Source organism: Amphiprion ocellaris, chromosome 12 (genome assembly GCF_022539595.1).
Source record: "Amphiprion ocellaris isolate individual 3 ecotype Okinawa chromosome 12, ASM2253959v1, whole genome shotgun sequence".
Taxonomy (NCBI): Eukaryota; Metazoa; Chordata; class Actinopteri; family Pomacentridae; genus Amphiprion; species Amphiprion ocellaris.
The window spans coordinates 6,857,806-6,879,377 of NC_072777.1; the positions used below are offsets into that span (position 1 = coordinate 6,857,806).

The window sequence follows — 21,572 nt, forward strand, 5'->3', positions numbered from 1 at the left end:
GGTTTAGAAGCAGAATTACAGATAAAGAGAGTGGAAATAACATCAACAACACATTCAAAACCATTTAAACTGACTGTATGGACTGTCCTTCGCTGTACTCAAGGTTTAATTGGGGATGAACTTCTTAATCCTCAGGGGAAAATAGCATAATTAACTGGAAATTAAACCACTACATAAATCGCCATGAAGGTAGATTGCAGATATATATGTTTATTCTCAGGACAGACAGCCTGACAGACACAAGCAGGTAAACAGAAAGGATAAATGTGCTGCATTATATCTGTGGCATGACCAGGGTGTTTGAATTCCCTCTTCAGAGTAGCTTCATTGCTGTGCAGAGGGCTCTGGCTGAGAGGAGATTTAAAATGAGGTCGGCAATCCTCCATTCTGTTTGATTTCATGAAGCCAAAGGTTCTGTGACAGGAGCTGAAGATTGATTTCAGCCTGGTTTCACTGGATGCAGAGAGCTGTGCTTTAATTTTAGTGACATGTTTGGTGCTGAGTGTTTGGTTCTTTGGTAGTTTTTCCACCAAACGACACACTTTAAGTTGATATACAGACACAACAACTCAGAAATGAACGCAGAGATTTCTCCATGTGGACAGAAAAGTGCAGACAAATAATTTAAAAGACTTGCTTCTACGATATCTGTTCATGATACATAGGAAAAGTGGACAAAACCCATGTGTAGATCCAAACCAACACCGACAATCTCCTGCTAGCAAGTGTTGTATGTGTACCTAAGCCTTATATTATATGACAGGATCTCATTCCTCTGTGCAGCAAAGCTCCACTGTTGTCTAAAAATACAATAGGGAGTTGCTGTGTTGCACTGGCTAACATGTTCTTTCATTACTGCTGCACAAAAACTTGAGAACCTTAAGAAGATTATTCCACTGCTTAAACTAGTCCCCAACAAATGCACTGCTGCTGTTTGAACATTGATTTTAAAAGTACCAAAATTACTGAGCCATTAACAGGTTTACGAAATCAAATAATACCAGATTCAACACAATACCAAAAACACAGACTATAATGTAGTATAATAATAATATAGTTGATTTAAAAACTGCTTTACTACTTTAATGTTGTTTATAAGGCTTTAAACCTTTACCCTCACCCCAGCTGGTCGAGGCAGACGGCTGCTCTCCCTGTGCCTGGCTCTGTTCACAAGAGAGTCACTCCTCCTCCGTCACAAATCTAAATAAGACACAGAAAAATTTGTCTTACAAAGGAAAGACAAAAGATAAATCAGTGAAATAATAAAAATGAAAACAAAAGTTGCTCATTGGGATTTCAGGTAATTATTGGATTTGTGGGGTTTGTACAGTTCTAACTTAAGCTCTAAATTAATCTCCACAATTAATAACGCTGTTGGGCCTGAGCCTTAATGTGTACTACAACCAGGTTGAATTGTATTCTATGTATTATTGTTGGGTTTTATTCTTTAATATTTAAATAAAGCAGGCAAATTTCCACAATAAATAACACTGTATGTTCTCAACCTCAGCATTTATACCTGTAGGTTAATTCGTAACGCCAATCGTATTTCTCTCATGGAAAGCACACTGGCTCAACAGCAAGCATTTGCTTTGTTTCAAATGCTTTCCCAGAATACTGCAAATACGAATTGCACACAGTCCACTGCAAAGTATAATACATGTAATAATAGATGGAAAAGACTGTACGAGTCTGAGAGAGATAAAAGATGAAAAATCGAATGCACACCGGGAAAAACATCAGGCCATGCCCTTTTAAGAAGCTTTAACTTTAATACAACTCTTAAACATTTAAAGACACCTCAGATACTCTTTGTTCAATACAGCGGTATAAAGAAACAGTACTGGGTTATTTCATGCACTGTGAATCAATCAACACTTCAGTTATGGCCATGCTCCTTGTGTTTCGCTTTCCCTTGTGTCTCACTCCATTTGTATAAAGACGTCTTCCACTGCAGAAAATTTTAGGGCCGTTTTAGGTGGGGAGAGTAGTACCTACTCCTGGGTAGATTTTTCAGGAGTACACCGGGCTGGACTCAGTGTTGATTGGTTAAAGTCAGACAAGACAAATACTGATTGGATCAACTCGAAGAGGACGACAAGCACCATTTCTGGACTCCTAATGTCCTCATCAAGTAGTCTCCTCTCAAACATTGCCATCAACTACGCTAAATTCAAAACATAGACTACATAGCAAACCTCCATTGTTCTATTTCCTACATGCTCATAGAACTTGAATGAGGTCCAGGAACTACTATTTGTCACAGTTTTGATGCACTTGAGGCTCATCTTACTTAATTAATCTGAGCCTCCTCATCTCCTCTGTCCTCCTGATTGTGACCCTGAAATCAGTCTTGGTGCACCCATCACATAGGACGTCATAATTTCCAAAATCCAGGCAGGACTGACATATTATATCTATCAGTCAGGATATATGTCACTCTTTATATGTGGACTAGACAGAATAGATTCTTTTGTGTGCCACAACTCCTTTATTCTTCACTGTACATGTGCGAGTTGTGACATACATGCTTTCTTGTTACATTCTGCTACACTATGTATTAGAATTTATTGTATATTTTAAGTTGCCATGGATACTGTTCTGCTCATCATAAAATACAGTGATAGGTAACAGAAAAATGGACAGGTGATACAACTGACGTCACATTGTCATATTGATTCCTTGCCTTTCTCATGTCTTTTCCTCACCTCCTCCTCTCGTATGTCTGCTGGGAAGGACTAAAATGCAAGCAGAGGAGTCAAGAAAAGGAAACAAAGGAAGCACAAATTGGAAAATGAGAGGAGGGCTATAAGTGTTCCTACATTGCACAAGAAACGTTAAGCTTAAGGGCCTGATTCCCAATTTGTTCCTGTAAATGTTTATACCACCTACACCGATATTTGTGTGTCTATTTTCAGTTATTCTGTTTCAAGTTATCTACTTTTTGTGACCCGTCTTTTTGCTTCTGCCCTTTGGGTGTTTTTCCCTTCTTTTTCATAGTTTCACAATTAGTTTGCTGTGTATTTATAATCCTGACCTTGTTAGTGGTTTGTCTGTCTGCTTACCTGCATCTTTCCCAGCATGTCTCCTTTTGAATTTTCCTTGTCTCCTTTCGATTTGTCTTTCTCAGACTTTTGCTGGTTTTCTTCCTGCCTCAGCTCAGCAGCTGCTTCTTGTTATAGTTGGTTATACTTGACTGTCAGCCTTTGCTCTTCCTCCAGTAAGTTTATTAAAGCTAGTTTTGTTTGTACATCCTGCCTTGGCGTCTGGTGTCCTGCGTGTTCGTCCTCTTTCTTGAACTCACTGTGACACAGCTGAGCTTCACAGAGCTGCTGGATGTTTCATTTTTAGCCACCAAAGGAGAGATTTCACAAGCAGCCGTTGCTTCTTCAGAAACCAGATTATCACCATGCATGTCTATGTGGAAAGATGTTCCCAAAAGAAAAAAAAATGAAGTCAGTAAAAGAGATCATAGAAAAGTACAAATAGCTCAAGGCAGCATTTGATTTTTCAGCACATATATAAAAGATTAATGTAAGTTAATTTTTACTTGTCCTGCATCACCTGGATGAAACATCATTAAAACTCAGAGCTCAATTTGAGTTTAACACAAGTTTCTGCCTCTGTGCAGTCATCACCACATCGCCATTAACTGCAAAGGGGTGACATTACAAATTTAAATGTTATACAGCAGAATACCAATGATAGAGTCGGGTAATTTAATGAGGCCGTAGCAGTGAATAACAAATGTACAGGGATGAAGTTATAGAGCATTTTAGAGCAAAGACAAAAGTCAGTTTGGTTTTCAAGTTTCTGCTGACAGATGTGTGACCTCCTTGTCAAAGAGTGAAACAAGAAAAACACTCAGAGCACAGGAGTCCACCAAGGCTTTTCATTCCCCCATGTAGCATTGTCAGAAATGCAGCATTTTATTTTATTTATTTTTTTTGTAGAAATGCAGAGTTGGTTTATTAGTTATTTATGATCAGAAATCATGGCAACATAGAATGTGGCCATTTAATATAGACGTACCCACAAACAAAATGACCTTGCGCTGAGCACAGGCGTGTGTTGGCATGTGTCCATTATGTATGGATACCGAATCACGTGACCTAAATATGCAGCGGGAATTGATGGGACTCAGAAACACCCCCACAACTTAATCAATTGTTCCTTGTATCATTTCCGATGGATAAGTCCAGATAAGTCCACAACGGTGGATTTCTAGCAGGATCGCAATCATGCGATCATCAGCAGGCAGCTGACGTAGCGTTCACTTGTTGTCATAGATACAGTGACGTTGTGCCGCTATCTTGCAACGATACAGAAATCTTTAACAAATCCATGGATCCAGACTATATACCGCATCACTATCATGAGATTATGTAGTGTAAGAAATGATGACAAATCGAACGGGCTGAGGTTTAGCAGATATTAAAGGTGTGTCCCAATACACATGCTACCATATACACAGTGTGTCAGAGAAAGATTTAGTATGTCCCAACTATATGCCACAGATACCAGGATATTCCACTACATCCAGTAGAATTTTACAGTGTGCAAGCCAGAATGCATTTAGGGCCATTCTGACTGACAATGCTCTGCACAGTGTAAAATACATCACATACATAACAGTGTTTGTAAAAGCATAAACAAGCTTGAGCCACCAAAAGCCCACAAACAGATGACAGCTCATTCAAACTGCAATGGACATATGAGAAAGAGGGTCACAGATTAACGCACAATTTCATGTTGAAGTTGTATGCCCTATTTCTATGTTTACTGCAAGCAACTGTATATACGTTGTAAGGGCAGCTGTAATATGTACTGCAAGAAAAGAGAAAAAGTAGGAAAAAGAATACAGCCTTAGGCCTCGCTCACACTACAGGAGTTTTAAAATCCTGACAGATTCTGAAATCAGGTTGCATCACACACATAAGAAGAAACTTCACAGACATTCTTCTCTCTAATCTCAGACATCCACACACTACAATAAGTTGGGAAACACTGGCACATCACACACTACAGGATATTAGGCTTGTTCGGGATGAGCCAGACCTGCGCAGATTCAATCTGTGATTGTGAACATTGCATGTACGCCAAAACTTCTGTCCAACTTGATCCCAATTTTTTTCCCCCAATTCATGTAGGAAACAAGAACACTGAGCTCAAGGAAGCTGCAGTTTTTGAAGCCAGGTGCCACAGTTGCTCTCCACCGGTTGCACAGCCTCAGGGCATGATGGGAAGCACCTGGCTCTCACCTCACCTAACAGGTGATTGGTTTAGAAGCTCAGTCAACAATGTTTGATAAAAATATTTTTTTTATTATTATTTTGAGTTGGAGAAATGTACCTGTTGTCTGATTTTGAAGGTCTATATTGTGCACTCAATACATGCTGTATTTTCCTGGAAAGCTCCTCTGTCGCCTCTAACTTGTCCAAAACGCAGCAGCTAGGCTTCTTAGCGGCTTTAATAGACGTCACAACACACCTATCCTGGCTTCCCTCCACTGGCTCCCTGCTCGTTTTAGAATTGGTTTGAAGATTTTACTGATCACTTTTAAAGCTCGCCAGGGTCTTGCCCCAAGCTACATTTATGATCTATTGACCCCTTATGAGCCTGCTCACAGCCTTAGATCCTCAGGTGGATCCCTTCTGGTCGTTCCAAAGTCGAGGCTTAAATCTACGGGTGACTGAGCTTTCTCCATCAGGGCCCCTCGACTTTGGAACGACCTGCCTGAGGAGACAAGACCTGCAGAGTCAGTAACTTCTTTTAAATCACTTCTGAAAACCCACTTTTATAGACTTGCTTTTATGTGAAGTTTACTTTTAGCTTTATTTAAGTTTAGTGCTTTATTTTGTATTATGTCCAGTTTATTTTAGATGTTCTCTCTTGCTTTATTTTACTTTTAGCTGCCTGGTTCTTTGGTGTGATGTCATATATATATATGCATACATACGTACATACATACACACATAGGATAGGTTACTATTTTAGCCTTAAGAAACGTGATCCTGAGTGCTTAGCAGTTGATGGTGAATTGGCTAAATCCCCTTGTTTAATTGGATGTTATTGTACAGGCAAAATCTACAAAGAATAATAACAGCACGGTGCCTCCACTGTGGAACTACTTAACTCAAAAATCTATGAGCTACAATTGTATTTCCTCAGAAACAAGTAATAAATGTCTAAGATGTTAATAAAGTCAAATAATATGAGATTATGCAAGTCAACCAAATAGCATATATAACAACAATACATTTAATATTTAACAGAATATACCTTCAACAAAGGCAGCTTAACTCAATGTGTGAACAGTCACAGTTTTAACAGTTCAATGTTCAGGTTTGTGTGTGTGAGAACAGTCAGTTTTCAATATTCAATTGTGTGTGTGTGTGTGTGTGTGTGTGTGTGTGTGTGTGTGTGTGTGTTCACAATGTTACCAAGTACCATTTCAGTGCCTCAGAGAAAACGGTTCCTCTTACTCACAAATCCACGATGCAAAGCAGGTCTAAAGAGTTCGCAGTGCAGATGAGTCAACAGCAGCAACAGGCGAGAGGCAACAGGTGTCGTCCGTGTGTCCATGCAAGTTCAGTGGCGGGGTCCCTCGAGGCAGCAGTAGCAACAAGCTAATTAGCATGCACGGTCCTGCAGCGAAGTCCTCAGCTCTCCCGGTCCTCCTCAGTGAAAAGTTGCGGCTAGTGCTTATAACTAACTGTCTCTGATAGCAATACGTTCTTAAATGTCCAGGTTTGAGTCCATGCCTAGACTTTTTCAAGCTAGTAAAAAAAAAACAATAACCGCGGCTTGCCTAGCTGCAGTTCACTTTAAACTTCGGTATAGTGAGACGCTAAACTGCAAGTTTCACAAGACAGAAATCTGCTAAATAATAGTTGTGCCAGTACTTAAAGTGTGCAGGTATACAACTTTAATCACCTCGACATTAAACTTGATTTTCCCTGCTCGTCGTCTGCTGTTCTCTTCTAAGGCGTGTGCACTCTTCACCTCCCTCTTCCTCCAACGTCGCTTTCACGTCGCGCCGTTTTTCTTCCGGTTTTTCCCGCACTCATCAACAAAATGAGTTCTGATTGGCAAAGAGTGCAGCTCTACTGAAAGCCCCATTGGCTTACAATATATCACTCAAACACCTTGAAAATACATTGGCTGAGTAAACAGAACATTATACATGAAAAGAATCATGGGCAACGTAGTTCTCACTACATATTACGTATATACATATATACATATTGTAAAACACGTGTCTTTTAATTATATTTTGTAGGTCGTTATATATATATATATATATATATATATATATATATATATATATATATATATATATATATATAAATATATATAAAATTCTTTAACTATCGGATTTTTTTTATTTTTAATTTCAATCGCAATCTATAATTTTCAAACTGCCTAGTTCCTTTGTTTGTCATGATTGCTAATCTAGCCAAGTATTCATTTAATGTATTATCATTTTTACTATTTCTTTTAATTGACTGCTCTGACTTGTCTGAAATATTAACATTATCTGGCATATCAATTATTAAAGCTGTTATCCTGTATTTTTGCCCTCTGTATTTCACTATTTGTCAGTGTTCTCAATTTGTTTATGTAGTTTGAGAGGGACAGCTCTGCACAGCTGACTTATATGCAGCAGCAAACTGATTTACCTGAGAAATCATGTAAAATGGAGACTGAGCCATGAACACAGATGAGATATCGCTTGGTTAGAATTTTAAGAGACTACTCTGTTATAATTAAAACCATCAGATACAAAGTCATATCTGTGTGTGAGTACACTTACGTCTGCTTTCGTCCGCTTCTCAGATGAGGCACAGTTCATGCTGTACAAGCCATACAAAGGTTTTTGTTCCAGAGGAAGCAATCAGGTGAACCACCTCATGTGATTTCACGGGACAGCAGATGTTGCCGTAAAACTAAGACAACTTTGCTGTGAGAAAGAAACAAAGACAAAAGCCTAAATGATGAGAAAATAGTTGCCAAGATGTAGTCAACGTAGCTTGTTTATTCTTTAGTGAGACCTAAAAGAGAGATTTTAACTATCAGGTTTAATATCTATAACTAATGTTAGCTCAAGAGCTAGAAAGTTTGGTATTCTTTGGTAACACTGTGCGCTACTGTGGGCGTTTCTGTAACAATCCCAACCTCCCCGATTTTAACTTGTAAATGTCATGTTTGATATTATTGGGCAGAAGGAATTTTAAAGGCTGGATCTGTAAACTCATCCCATGACCAGAGAATTATCTCGTAATGAACATATGTTTAGACTAAGACATGCTGACATTTAGCACTTACAGCTTTTTGTTTACCCTACCCTGTTCCCCACTTCAGGTTAGCATGCTAGCATGGCTACATTTGCTAATAAACATAAAGTGTAGATGAGGTCATATCAATCCTTAAGGAAGGCAAGGATCAGAAAACCAGAAAACCACTACACCTAAATAAGGACATGAACATAAGTTCATGTTACGCTTTTCCTATTTTACATTACAGTATTATTTTTCTACACTAGACCTCAGTGTTCAGATTCAGACTATATATCCAGCTCAGTGAACAGACTTCTGCACATATAGTACAACTAATCAGCCTTTCCAGCCACCAGGGTAGTCGTAATTCAAAGGCCAAAGATTTACTGTGCAGGGGAAGATCAATGTCCCACTTAGACTCTGTCCCGCTCAGAAGGGGGGCTGCAATTTAGGTTAATGTGTGCCCACAGTAATTATAAGTCAAGCTGTGGGAAGGAAATTTAATAAGGCATTATCTATGAAAGAGCTTTAACAAAAGCCATGCAGAAGTAGAACAAGCATCAAGTGCAGTGCAGATCCACAGTACAGAAAAGTGCCAAAGATGGACATGAAAATAATTCTTCAAATGAGGGTTTGTCAGATTATCTTCGCGGGGAAAGCATTATTATTAAGATTAAGATCAAACTAACAAACCACTTTGGGTCTGAAGTGAAAAGAAACATTTTACTGAAAAAACAGTAAAGTACAAATGATCACAGACTTTTTTTTTTTTTGCCAGCATTAATATTCAGTGTCACTTTCATTGACACCATTTCAAAGAAGTTCCACTTTAATTTATGCAGTGCTACTTGAGCTAAAAAGAACCCTGCTGTATTCCAAAAACTTCAGTGAGAAAAAAAAAAATAAAACATGGCTGGATTAACTGAGAATAATGGATCCTGAAAGTATTTTAGTAATGATGATCAACCCAGGCACAGACCTGTCCTATTCAGTGACCGGAAATGTACAGTTTACAAAGTTTTTGTCCACCTCTGACATTTCTACAGACTTGTGTAGCAGATGTCTGGATGTGCAACGATGCTATTTTGAACACTCGGCCACCCACATTTGAGTACAGTATGTATACAGAGAAAACGAGAACAGATGAGGAGCAAACTATCTTTAGGATGGGAGCAGCAGTGTTGTCCTTGTAACCTTGTCCCCTTTTTTTCTTTAATACCCAGAGGGAAATTTCTTCGGCCATACCAGCTTTACCAGATGCTTCAACCTTCTGGGCTTTGTTTAAGGGCACCTCATTCTATCATCAGCTGCACGTAAGGATTTGAACCAGCAAGCCATGTATTTCATGACTGATGTGACACATGGTCCTAAAAATTGTACAGATTTGTGGCAGTGTAATCTCTGGCTGGGTTACATTCAGAGGAAACTGCACCAGGGTTGGTAGGAGGAGGTTGGGGTGGATGGAGAGCGTACCAAACACACAACTCTCATACCAGCGACCACTCCCACTGTGGTTTATTCAACAAAAGCACTTTGGTGAACAGCATCTTTCTCTCTCTTATTTTTGCCCCCATAACCTTAGGAGGTTGCGATAGATGTACACACTAATATTTCATGAAAATCTGTCCAGCAGTTGACAGGATACGTCACCAACAGTATGACCATCAGCGCCATCAGGTCACACTGCTACAGGGGTAAAGCAGCCTTCAATCACAATGAAATCCAAAGCTGCCGTGCAGGAAAACCCAATAAATTTACATGATTAGTCTGAATGACATGGGGGTGAAACTCCCATTAGCACTGTTTCCACCTTGATGAGATGTATTCGGGGGAAAAAAAGAGTACAAATTAAATTAGATCAGTGTCTTTTGCAACCAAAGGACCCTCAAACACATTAAAATGAACCTGAATTTTCCTCCCAGAGCAGGAATCAGCAAACAGAGCCTTTATAATGTCATATGATCTGACTTATGTAGAATTACTTTTTTATTGGGATTTTTCATGTCAGTTAGATGTGAATGTTGTATGTCACCTTTGCATGTAAGTTGTCTGGGGATAAAAACCTTCGGGGCCCAGTGACTTGATATTGAAAGTGTCCTGCTGAAGCAGAGATGCCGTCTCACGGTGCTCCAGCAGGGCACAGAGGTCCGGTCATGAACCTCACCTGCTTCCACAGCTGTGGTTTTATTGGATTTTCTCTGTGTCTACAACAGCCTTAACAACTGTTTAAACTTGCACAGTAACAATACAGTGTAATTTAGAGCGTACATATAAAGAACAGTAGGGGACGTAGTGTTGCCTGATATACTGATAGAGCCGTTCTGCTGGGCAGGGATGTCATCACAGCTCGAGATGTTCCCCTGCAGCCTGTCGGCATCATAAATGTGGTCATTTTTATTCAGGTGCAGCCACGCTGTTATATAACATATCAGGACTTATATAAAGCAAAAAAAGGAGTCTGTCAGATATGGGCTGCAGCTCTGGACACTGAGCTCTGTTGGGGTTTTTCCAGTCAGCTAATCACTTGCTGATTCACACCTGGAGATCCAGGTGAGAGCTGTTAGCTGAAATGAACTGGAGAGAAGGTCAGGAAGGCTGGCAGTGTCCATACAGACGGGAGTAGGTTTTAAAAGGGAGTTTTTACATTCACACAGAAATGTAGTTTTTTAGTGAGAAAAGAGTTTCTGGAAGACTCCTGATGGAATTTCAGAAGCTCTTACTGCATTTGAAATGACCTAATGCAAAGTACGTGCAAAAATGTTCTGTGGTAGTCTGCAGAATGGAACTGGTAGATTGCCTTATTTTGAAATTCGCTCAGGCAGGCTTAGCTGGTATCTGGTTTTAAAAAGCAGCTATAAACAATTAAAAAAGAAAATAATCACCCATTACCAGTCTTTGAAGCCCAGGTTAACAGAAGTCAAATTTCCAGGCAAAAGTGGAGCACATTTTGAAACATTTTCCAGAAAATCAATAAAAGAATATACAAATTATTGAGCTTTTCCATCAGCTACTGATAAATTGTTCACTTTACCGTTTTTCTTGATTGATAAGACACTAAATTCCATTCACTGCACACAGCCACCAACTGACTGCACACATTTCTCAAAAACAGGAGTCTGCTGCCAAAACCTTGAACACTATTCATGGTTTGCACACAGTTTCCAAAACTCTTGCACTCTTTTTGCAGAAGACTGGACACGTTTTTTGATCATTTGAACACACTTTTTCACTCATAGCACACATTTTTCAAAAAGTAAACACTAGGAAGCAGAATTGGGACACTGTTCCAACACTGCTGTCACAATTAAGACACAACAGGTCAAAACTGAAAACACTTTTGCCAATTAACTGCACACTATAAAACCTGCTGGGAAGCAGAATTAGCTGTTCAGAATGTAATCTGTTGTTAAGGTCAGCAGATGGTAAAGATGGTGCATAAAGGAAATGGTTTCAGGTTTACTGTGGTTTACTTTACATGTATGTAAATGTTGTTTGTCTCTTCAGTGACATGTCTATACTAGAACAATACAAGCAGTCAGAAATGTTCTGAGAATACTGTAAAAAAATCTAATGTATAATTCTGGTCCACCAGTGCTGGTAAAATTACAGAAAGTGTACATGACTGACTTTTTCTCTGTTTTGTGTGCGTTTGTTCCAGAGAGTTTTTCAGTTGGATTCTGATGATACACATGAATACATCTGGGACAATGTTAGTTTTCATAGAGGACTGTTGATTTGGAAATGGTTCAATATGAACCCTCACGTTATTGTGGTTTTTCTGCCACCATATTCTCCCTTTCTGAATCCTATAGAAGAATTCTTCTCTACATAGAGGTGGAAGGTATATGAGCAGCAGCCATACATTCAGGAAAATCTCTATCAATCAGTGGTCTTGGCATGTGGTGATGTTTCTGTTGATGCATGTCAGGGCTGGATCAGACACTCTAGGTCCTTCTTTCCAGAGAAAACATAGCTTGTGATGTTGATGAGGTCCTGAGGTCTGACCAGGCTGAAGGAATTGATGCAGACGTGGTGTAAATATCTACATACTGTACTGTGTACAATACAGTGCTGTATTTATTGTCTAACATTATTTTATTTTATAATGTACAGTCAGGCACTGCAATGGCCCCTCTAAGTCATTTATAGGATGCATTTGTGTTTAAGTTGTCATTTTTTAGGACTGTATCATTTTTTTACACTTAATGTGAAAACACAGTGAGAGAAGAGTGTTTTGTATTTAGCACTGCAGTGTCCTAGTTTTGCTTCGTGTGTCTTAATTTTGAAAACAAAGTTCAGATTTTGACAATAAAGTGCACTTTTGCCACAAGTGTGCAGTGCTTTGTGAATTGTGTCCTAATAAAGAAAATAGTGTGCAATGTTTTTTAGGAAATGTGTGCTATTTTTCAGGAACATTGTCTTATCAGTAGAGAAAAACTGTAAGATGACGGAGCTAAAGCTGTTCATGTTACAAAGGAGGAAAGGTGACGATGGCTGTCCATGTCATCAGACAAATCAGGATAGCAGCTGCCGGTCATGTCATTCTGCTGCTGCTCACTGAAGATTCCAGCTGTGTGGATCAATGAACACCAACAAATCAAATCACACAGACTCAAAGGAAGCGCTGATGGCCACTATGCAGGAGTGTAATAACATTAAATGGGTTTTTACTGGAGCGTTGGACATGTGAGGGTTAAAATGCCATACTTGTGCAGCACAGCAGTGCATCTAATGAATTTCAGTGTTTGTCAAAATATTTGTTTGCTTGACTTTTGGCAGAACTTCTCTACTTTTTAGTTCCAGGTTGGCGCTTTCAGTAAAATTTTACTTTCCCAGTTGTAATTATGACTTGGATGTTGGCATGAACGCTGTTTACAAGAGGGAAACTGGTAATTACAGCAACTCTGATTATATGAATATGATATAATCCTGCAGTCAGACGCCATTTAAAAAACAAAACAAAAAAAACCATTGCAAAACAAGTGGGGCAGTCACTCCAACAGTGCTGCACACCTAGAAATTCTACGTATACAAAACAGTCCATTATCCTATTTGCTTGAGTTCTGCATTTGGAGTGTTTTCCTCTTCATGTTTTTGTCTCCTGCATTTATTTTGTCCTCTGAGGCTACCATACAAACCTGAGGCAAAAGGAATCCATTTAACATAAGGTGGAAATATATTGTTTATGTTTGTTTCATGCCTTAATTTGAGGAAGGCTCCAGTCTCCTTGTGGCTTCATGCAAATGTTTAAGCCACATGCTTGCTATGTCATGATTTTATTCATTGCATCTTGTTGAATTTTAGCACTATTCCCTGCTGCTATTTGAATACTCTATTCCAAGTACAAGACCAGCATTTAAAGTTTTCTAAACATTACACATTATAGTACAAGTATTAGCATCTGAAGGTATGTATACTTCAACTGCATAAAGGTATGTTTGCGAAAAAATACAAAAATATCAATAAAAATACAAAAGCCAACTGTGAATTGACATGTCTAATGTAAAATAACATTTAAAATTTGTTGTTTTGAATACCCATTAAGTTTCCAGTTTTGAAATAGATTTTTTTGTTTTGCATAAAATGACCAAAAGAAGAAATTTCATTTTTCACTTTTATTTAATGGATTAAGTCGCTAAGTTAAAGTGTAATGGTGTAAATATATTTTATAGTGTCAATCTAAGTTTTCCACACCAAAAAACACCAAATACAATTGTTTTTTGTGTATAATATCAACAAACATTGATTATGTCAAAATACAGTTTTTATCAATATCAATCTATCTAAAATGATGAACAGTTTGTGTAATTATCCTTCATTAAACACTGAAAAGGAAATAAATTTTAAAAGACAAATAAATAAACACACCTTATCCGATGTAAATTTAGGACTATGAAATGAATTTTATGGACAGATACTGTAGATTTTATTTCATGGTTATTTTTCGTTATTTTTCAGTGTATACTAAGTAGCCTCTTTTGGTGTCACATTATTTTATTATTGAAACATTAATATTTGTTCAGTACTTTATTGTAGCTGTCAATGAATTATATTCGATGAATTGATCTCGTGTTTTTCATCTAACACCTCATTCGGCACACCATTTCATAACTGTAGCTGTGAAATAAACATAATGGAGTATAATATTAGCAGAGTGGAAACTATTTAGTATAAAGTGGCATTAATAGGAAAGTAAAGTACCTCAAAGTAGTACTTTAATACTACTTTGTTATGTAAGTCATAGTGAATGGGTGAATGAAGGAGACAGTGTTTCAGGTTCCACTAGGTTCTTCCGTTTACCTGGCGTGTCAAATTTGGATTAGGTGCAGTGAGGCTTATAGGTATTACATTTCTCCGTTTTGGATTTCTCGCTGGGTAAATTGCCTCTTCTTCTTAATTATTCCTGCAAAACGCAGATTCGTGTGTAAATATGCATTTGACTGGGGAGAGAATTAAAAGAAAACAGCAGTATGGCTTTTTAAGCCTTCACATCGCTGAAAGTAATGACTTTTCTCTGAAAGTGGCTCTGTTTAATATGCAGGTGTAATGATGGTTGCTATCAGCTCTTCTCTATTGTGTGCCCTTCTTAGAAAATCACGGCCGTTAAAGACATGTTGTTTGTGCTGCCTCCAGGCTGATGTGAGAGATCCAGAGATCTCCTCATGCTCCAAAGCGTGAAGCTATTATGAAATGAAGCATCTGAGGCCGAAAATTATCTGGCACCAGAGAGAAAATCTGCAGGAATGAATCTGTGGAATGCAGAAGCTGCGAGTCATGTATGTGCAGAGAGCTGCTCAGTGCTGAAAAATCATCGTCCTGCTGCTGCTGATCACTGAGCTGATGAACTGGAGCTCCCTGCCATGTTCAAAGACTCAGTGACAGTAACAGGGAAAGTAAAAGAGCTGGACTTTTATTCAGGCCTGGGGAAGAACAGAATTTTTTTTCATCTAAAAAGCTGATCATTGAAATTCCACTTTTTCCCAGTTCACCACACTTCGTTCATGAATGTTTTCGACCACCTTTCTTTCATCAGGGTGGTGTCCAAAGCCCCTTCTGTTTTCTTTAAATACATTTACACGTATATAGTAGTATATTACCAGATATACTCTACCCATTAATCATGTGACCAACAAATAAATCACTTTTTCCAACATACAAAAACACAAAACAAGAAATTTTAGTCAAAATGTGTCTTTGTGTAAACCTGGAATAATCAGAACTTTAAAGGATTTAAAAAACAGAAGAAGTTCCAAAACAGAAACTAAAGAAAACATATGTCAGATTCTGCTCTATTTCTATGTTAAAAATCAAAGTGATCAGATCAGTGGCAGTGACCCTGTTAACTCCTTTGTTCAAAGCTCAGATTTCCTTTAGTTGTATCCCTCCATTAAAGCAGCATTCATGTATTTGATTGACTCATCAGAGGCTTATTCAACTAAATCAACCTGCAAATTGTCCACCTGTTAGAAATATGTCTGTCCTTCAAGTAGCAGCAGAACATTGTTCATTAAGTAGCATTGTGATAGTGCGAACCATGGTATCAGAATCAAGTGCAATTGTCAGAAGTCAGATTGTTATTCTGAACAAAGAGGAGTTTTCTCATTCTCACTTCATGGCTGGACTGAAAGTTTCTAAGTGAAAGTGAGAACACCATCAGAAGATCAATACATCAAGTTTTGTTCACTGACAAATCAAAAAGCAGCTTCAACACAGAAACAGAATTCACTGAATAGGGAACGCTAAACTCCAATCAGCAGACGTCCTGTCAAAAGATGGCCGTCTTGTTGTAGTCTCAGTAGAAGAGGAGCATCTCTAAACCACTTCTCAGGAGGAGAAACGAGGCCAAACACTTGGGTGGGCTGAGACATCGACACTGACACCAAGACATGGGGCGTTTCACATAGACAATGAATAAGAAGCAAGAAATTAACGGATCCTGTGGACACACAGCATAAGAAGTAGCTCATGACATGGTTTATCAGGTCTGAACACGCTACACTTCTACAATTCTACCATTTCATCTAGCAGATGTGTTTATCCAAGGCAACATCCATCTGAAACAACACAAGGTATGTCGGCAGGGCAGCAAAAAGGACATCGCCTAATGCTGTCTACAGCTGATGGACACGGAGCTTATTTCTTGCTTCAAATGTTTTCGGAAACATTTTATGCTGAACCGTTTTCATAATAAAAGAAAAAGTTTGACCTAACCTTCTACAGGACTGAATGGTAGAGCGGCTGTCATGTGAGCCCGCTAGTGCACACCCACCAATAGCATCACACCACAGGGTCCACACTGGACAACTGACTGGGATTTGAACCACCGATCTCTGAGCCAAAGTGTTAGTCACTGAGCTATCCAGCTGCTTACACTGGTGGAGTATTCAGCTCAAGTGATGCTGTTAAAGCAAAAGCAGACAAATGGATACTGAAAGATTCTGACAATCATGGACGTTTTTCACAAGTTCAGTGTTTCACTTACATTGCTGAAAATGGAAAGTAATTGAAAGCATTTGGAGCCCACTGCATGTTGACTGCTAAAAACATGATCTTTTCAGTATTCCCCTAAAACTCGTCGTGTGCCAGATGCATCTTATTTCTTACAGGTAGCAAGTCAATGCTAATGTAGCGTCTTTCACCTACCTTCCACAGTGTACATATCACCATTTTCAAAATCCCCTTAATATTGGGAAACAACAATAACAATCTCTGGACTAGCAACCTACTACACTGTAAATCACAGGTTTAGTCAAAAATTTGGATCAACCAAGAAGACAGACCTGCTTTGTTCTTTCTGTGAGTTGGACATTTTACTGACAGTGCTCACCTCCTGGCTTGTAAATGTTGCACCTTTGTCCTTATTTTGCATGGGATTAAGCACCACCTCCACACTTTTTTATTTCTCCCTATAGCAAAATACAAAAAAGATAATGAAGTGCAGTCAGACCATTCTTCTGCGTTAACACAGCGCTGTGGAGATAGGTCTGGTTATGCAAGACTTAAATCAATGCAGAGTTTTATGAAATGCTGACCCATTTTTACTAATTTCGTCAAATTTTCTGTTCAGGTTTGGATGTTTTCTGTCAAAAACTTCATAGAAATCTTTCTAATATTTGTTGAAATGTTTCAGACCACCTGACTGACAGACTGACTCATCCACAGAGGGACTAGCGTGACTAAAAAGTAGTTACCGTTACATTCATCATCATTGAGGAAAATGTGTCATGATTATAGATTTTAGGTCACATTGTTCAGCTCTAGTTGCTTTTTCCTCTCAGGTATTAACAGCCAGTTTACCACCAGCGAGCCCACATCAGATTAAATTCGACCGGGGAGCCAGATGACAGGATGTGGACTGTTGGTGATTATGTGGAGCAGAAATTCATGACTCTCTACAGGCTCACTGAAGTACAGACGCATTATATCATCCTGCAGATAAATTCCCAATAAATGAACGAAAGCTGACAAGAAATCTCTCCACATTATGCAGCGGACCCATAGGACCCTATCAAGGACCCCCAGGGGGGTCCCACACTCCACTTTGGGAACCACTTCTTCTTCTTCTTCTTCTTCAAGCCACTGCTTCCATAAAAAGAGATAAAAGAAACTTGTGAAGCAGCGTCTGTCTTTGAAAGAAAGTCTGTTTTTAAGTCAGTGGAGTTTTGAACTGGGTCATGCTGTCATTGGCAGCTCTGTCTCAGGGTTTGGTCCTCTGTGCAGCTCACAGCCTCCTCTGTCCACTTATGACGGATGCCACTGCAAACTGGGTTAGTTCGCTATATACCGGGCATACACTTCACATTTATAGTAAACGTAATATGCTCTGAGCTCATATGGCACAGGTGTTTGACAGAGCTGTCCTTGTGCATCGCTGTTTTCGAGGTTTCAATTAATTGAGTTCTTCTTTTTTAATACACTGATTCATGTACACTGTAGAAGCTGGTATGTTTCACTTAAGTGACAAACGTGTATTGTCTGATCTGTCTACCTTCATTTATTTGATGCATACTTATTTATGAGCAGAAAAAAAGCTGTAAATAAGCCACATGTTACTCCAAAAGGGTTCATTTTTATCTATTGTGTCCAACCAATAGTCAAAAAGGCAGCTGAGATTGGAATATAATGGCATGTTTTAATAAGTACATGGCATTAAATCATTTATGACATTCATATTATTGTTCGGTCATATCATCTGCTGCACTACACATAAACCTTAAAAGACTTGAACTAGTCCAGAACAAGAGACCAGGTCAGTTTACAGACATCCAACCACACCAGTATTACTGATCTATACGACAGACTGCCCTGGTTCTCTGAAGAAATTCAATTTATTCATCATTTACACCCTATTTGTTTTCTCACTAATTGCACTATTAAACTAAAATATATAATTATCCCAATCGTTTTTTTTAGCAACTATAATTCAGTAATTTATCGCCCGACTCTCGTCAGGATGAAACAAAAAATACAAGTCAGTCCTACTGACAGAAAATACTTAAATAGTCGCTGTTTATTGGTTTATTGTATCTAAAAGAAGTCATCTTTAGGATTTACATCCAAAGATATCATACATGTTAATCAAATTTTCAAAAAGACTGCAAGATACACTGTGGATTTACATGAGTTTCCACCCACTACTAAATACTACGAGTTGGTTCACTGAGATGGCTTGTAACCAAGAGGTGGCCTTGTATCACAGAAATGTCTGTCTGTATTCCTGGTGCAAAGTCGGACATGTTTCCAGTGGACTCTGCCTGTGTTGCCCCTTTTCATCAATCCTGTTTGCGATATTCATAGATAGGATCTCAGGGTGTCACTGGGGTGAGGAGGGTAATTAAAAGAGCGAGAGTTAATCTTTAAACTAAGTAAACAAACCATTTATGCTTTAATGTTATGGAAAGCTTGGTAGCAGAAAACACATTGGATGATAAAAATGGAGAGTTCTGAATAAATAATATTACAGCTGTGTTGGAAGACTTAACTCACAGCTTAACAACACTATACATGTAAGAACTTTACCATATGAAGTCCATGTTCATTTTTTTCCTTACAATTTCCTCCGTTTTCACTCAGCTGTTAAATGTATATATTCAATTTGCATACAAAAACAGCTCGATGGAAACACCACTAATACTTTTCTGTAACTGCATCAAACCTCTATAGGAGGAGGTCAGGGTGGATGGTGGGCGTACAAGGGCCTTTTAATGTATTTATTTAACTTTTATTTAACCAGGAGAGAGCCCGCTGAGATTAAGAACCTCTTTTTCAAGGGAGTCCTGGACTCTCAAATGAGAGCCTGTGGTCTTAGGCGCCAACAGCACTTTGGTTAAAGTGACAGAAAGATGGTGGCTTTGGTTGAATTTTTAAATAAACACAATCTGATCAGAGCTTCCAACAAAACATGTTTGTTGTTGCAAAATAATTTCTAGGAGGAAAGCTTGGGACAAACTCTTGGCTTGGCTTGTTCAGGTTTACAACAACTATGTTATGAAGATTGGGCAACAAACATGGTCACCGGTAAAAGAAAGCAATGCTAAAAACTAGAGGTGAACAATGCTATTGGCCCATCCATCCACCCTGACCTCCTCCCTCCTTTGCTCATGAAGAAGTTGAGTGGCCACTTAGGCTTTATCAAGTATAGAGAGGTCATTTTAAGTCACTTGCTAGAACAACACATTGTCTAGTTGCTGCTGGACATGTGGTATATTTTATTTCTAAATTTCATGCACAAGCAACAGGTAGTGGCTTGATGATTTCACCTTCTTTGTTAAACACAAAACATTTTCTTGCAGGGCCCTGTGATAGACGGGTGACCTGTGATTTCTGCCTTCACCCTAAGTCAGTTGGGATACGCTCCAAGTCCCTGTGACTCTACAGGTGATAAATAATAGATGGATGGATGGATGGACGGATGAATCTAGCGGATCATTAATATCTATGGTAAGTAAGCAGGCAGCTCTACTGTTTGTGAACTTTCATATTTTAAATCGAGGTGTTAATGAATCATTTCCTCCTGATCTTTAGGGATTAGCTAAGCTTTCTGTGATCCATCTCTTTCCTTTTGAACCTGTCAAAGAGACAAATTGCAGCTCCTCAGAGTGAGAAGCAGGTGGTAAATGTAGAAGTAACCTCTCACCCCGTTTCAGCCCACTTTCCCATCGCCTTGGACAACTCGTTGACTTTAGCAACTTCTTCCCACTGCATCAGGGAAGGCCAGGAGCGTGAACACCTGGATGAGGGAATTCAGGGAGCAGTTAACGCCACCCCTTTACTGCAGAAAACTACCCTTGCAATGCCCAGGAGGAGCTGAATGTGCTATTTCTACATATGGAAGTGCATCCTAAAGAGGAGGAGATAATGGCCAGAAAATTTGCAAGAGTCCCTAAGCAGCCAGGAAACAATTTTCCCTCCATCAACAAATTAAACTTCACAGCTCTTTGTTCTGTAGAAACTTGGTGAAGCATTATATTGTGTTCTGGTTTTGTTTCCAAATTTTCCCATCCACTTTGGGGAAGAGTTGCTGAAACTACATTCAGGTTCTGCTTAGGAGGCTGTAGTATGCTTATAATAGCTACACTGGTTCATAGCACAAAACTATTTATATTTTCAATAAAATTGTAGGATGCTTACCATTTTTTAAATTCTAGAAAGCATGTACACTGCCTGGCCAAAAAAACAAAACAAGTTGCACACTGTAATATTTTGTTGGACACCTTTAGCTTTGAGTACGGCACTCATTCGCTGTGGCATCATTTCAATAAGCTTCTGCAATGTCACAGCATTTTTTTCTGTCCAGAGATGTATTAGTTTTTCACCAAGATCTTATATTGATGATGGGAGAGTTGGACCGCTGTGCAAAGTCTTCTCCAGAACATCCCAAAGATTCTCAGTGGGGCTGAGGTCTGGACTCAGTGGAGGACAATCCATGTGTGAAAATGACGTCTCATGCTGCCTGATCCACTCATTCTCAATGTGAGCCCCATGAATCCTGGCACTTTTATCTTGGAACATGCTTGTGCCATCCGGGAAGAAAAACTCCACTGATGGAAAGACCTGGTCATTCAGTATATTCGGGTAGTCAGCTGACCTCATTCTTTGGGAAAATAACGTTGTTAAACCTGACCAACCCCAGATCATAACTCTAACCCCCACAGGCTGGTAGACACTAGCCATGATGAGTTCATCACTTCATAATTACTACATGTGGCAGCTCACCTGTTTGAGGTGAACAAAAGTACATAGTGTGAGCTGAACAATGTCTCCTCCATGAAATATACAAATGCACAGAATACT

At 38.9% G+C, this 21,572-nt stretch overlaps 1 protein-coding gene across 9 annotated transcripts in view; it reads right to left on the bottom strand.

The window, feature by feature from the left end:
- LOC111574551 (interphotoreceptor matrix proteoglycan 1-like) overlaps positions 1-21,572 on the bottom strand; it is a 158,175-nt gene that overhangs the window by 92,382 nt on the left and 44,221 nt on the right. For 5 of the 9 annotated variants that reach the window (XR_008603434.1, XM_055015725.1, XM_055015729.1 and 2 more), the window contains exons 3-4: positions 3,066-3,417; positions 1,121-1,200 (exon numbers count right to left, since the gene is read on the bottom strand). The gene's annotated coding sequence lies outside the window, so the exon portion shown is untranslated. Of the gene's footprint in view, positions 1-1,114; positions 1,201-1,837; positions 2,739-3,065; positions 3,418-6,489; positions 7,011-21,572 lie in introns of those variants that run through there. The other 4 variants (XM_055015726.1, XM_055015728.1, XM_055015727.1 and 1 more) reach the window with 4 other exon arrangements.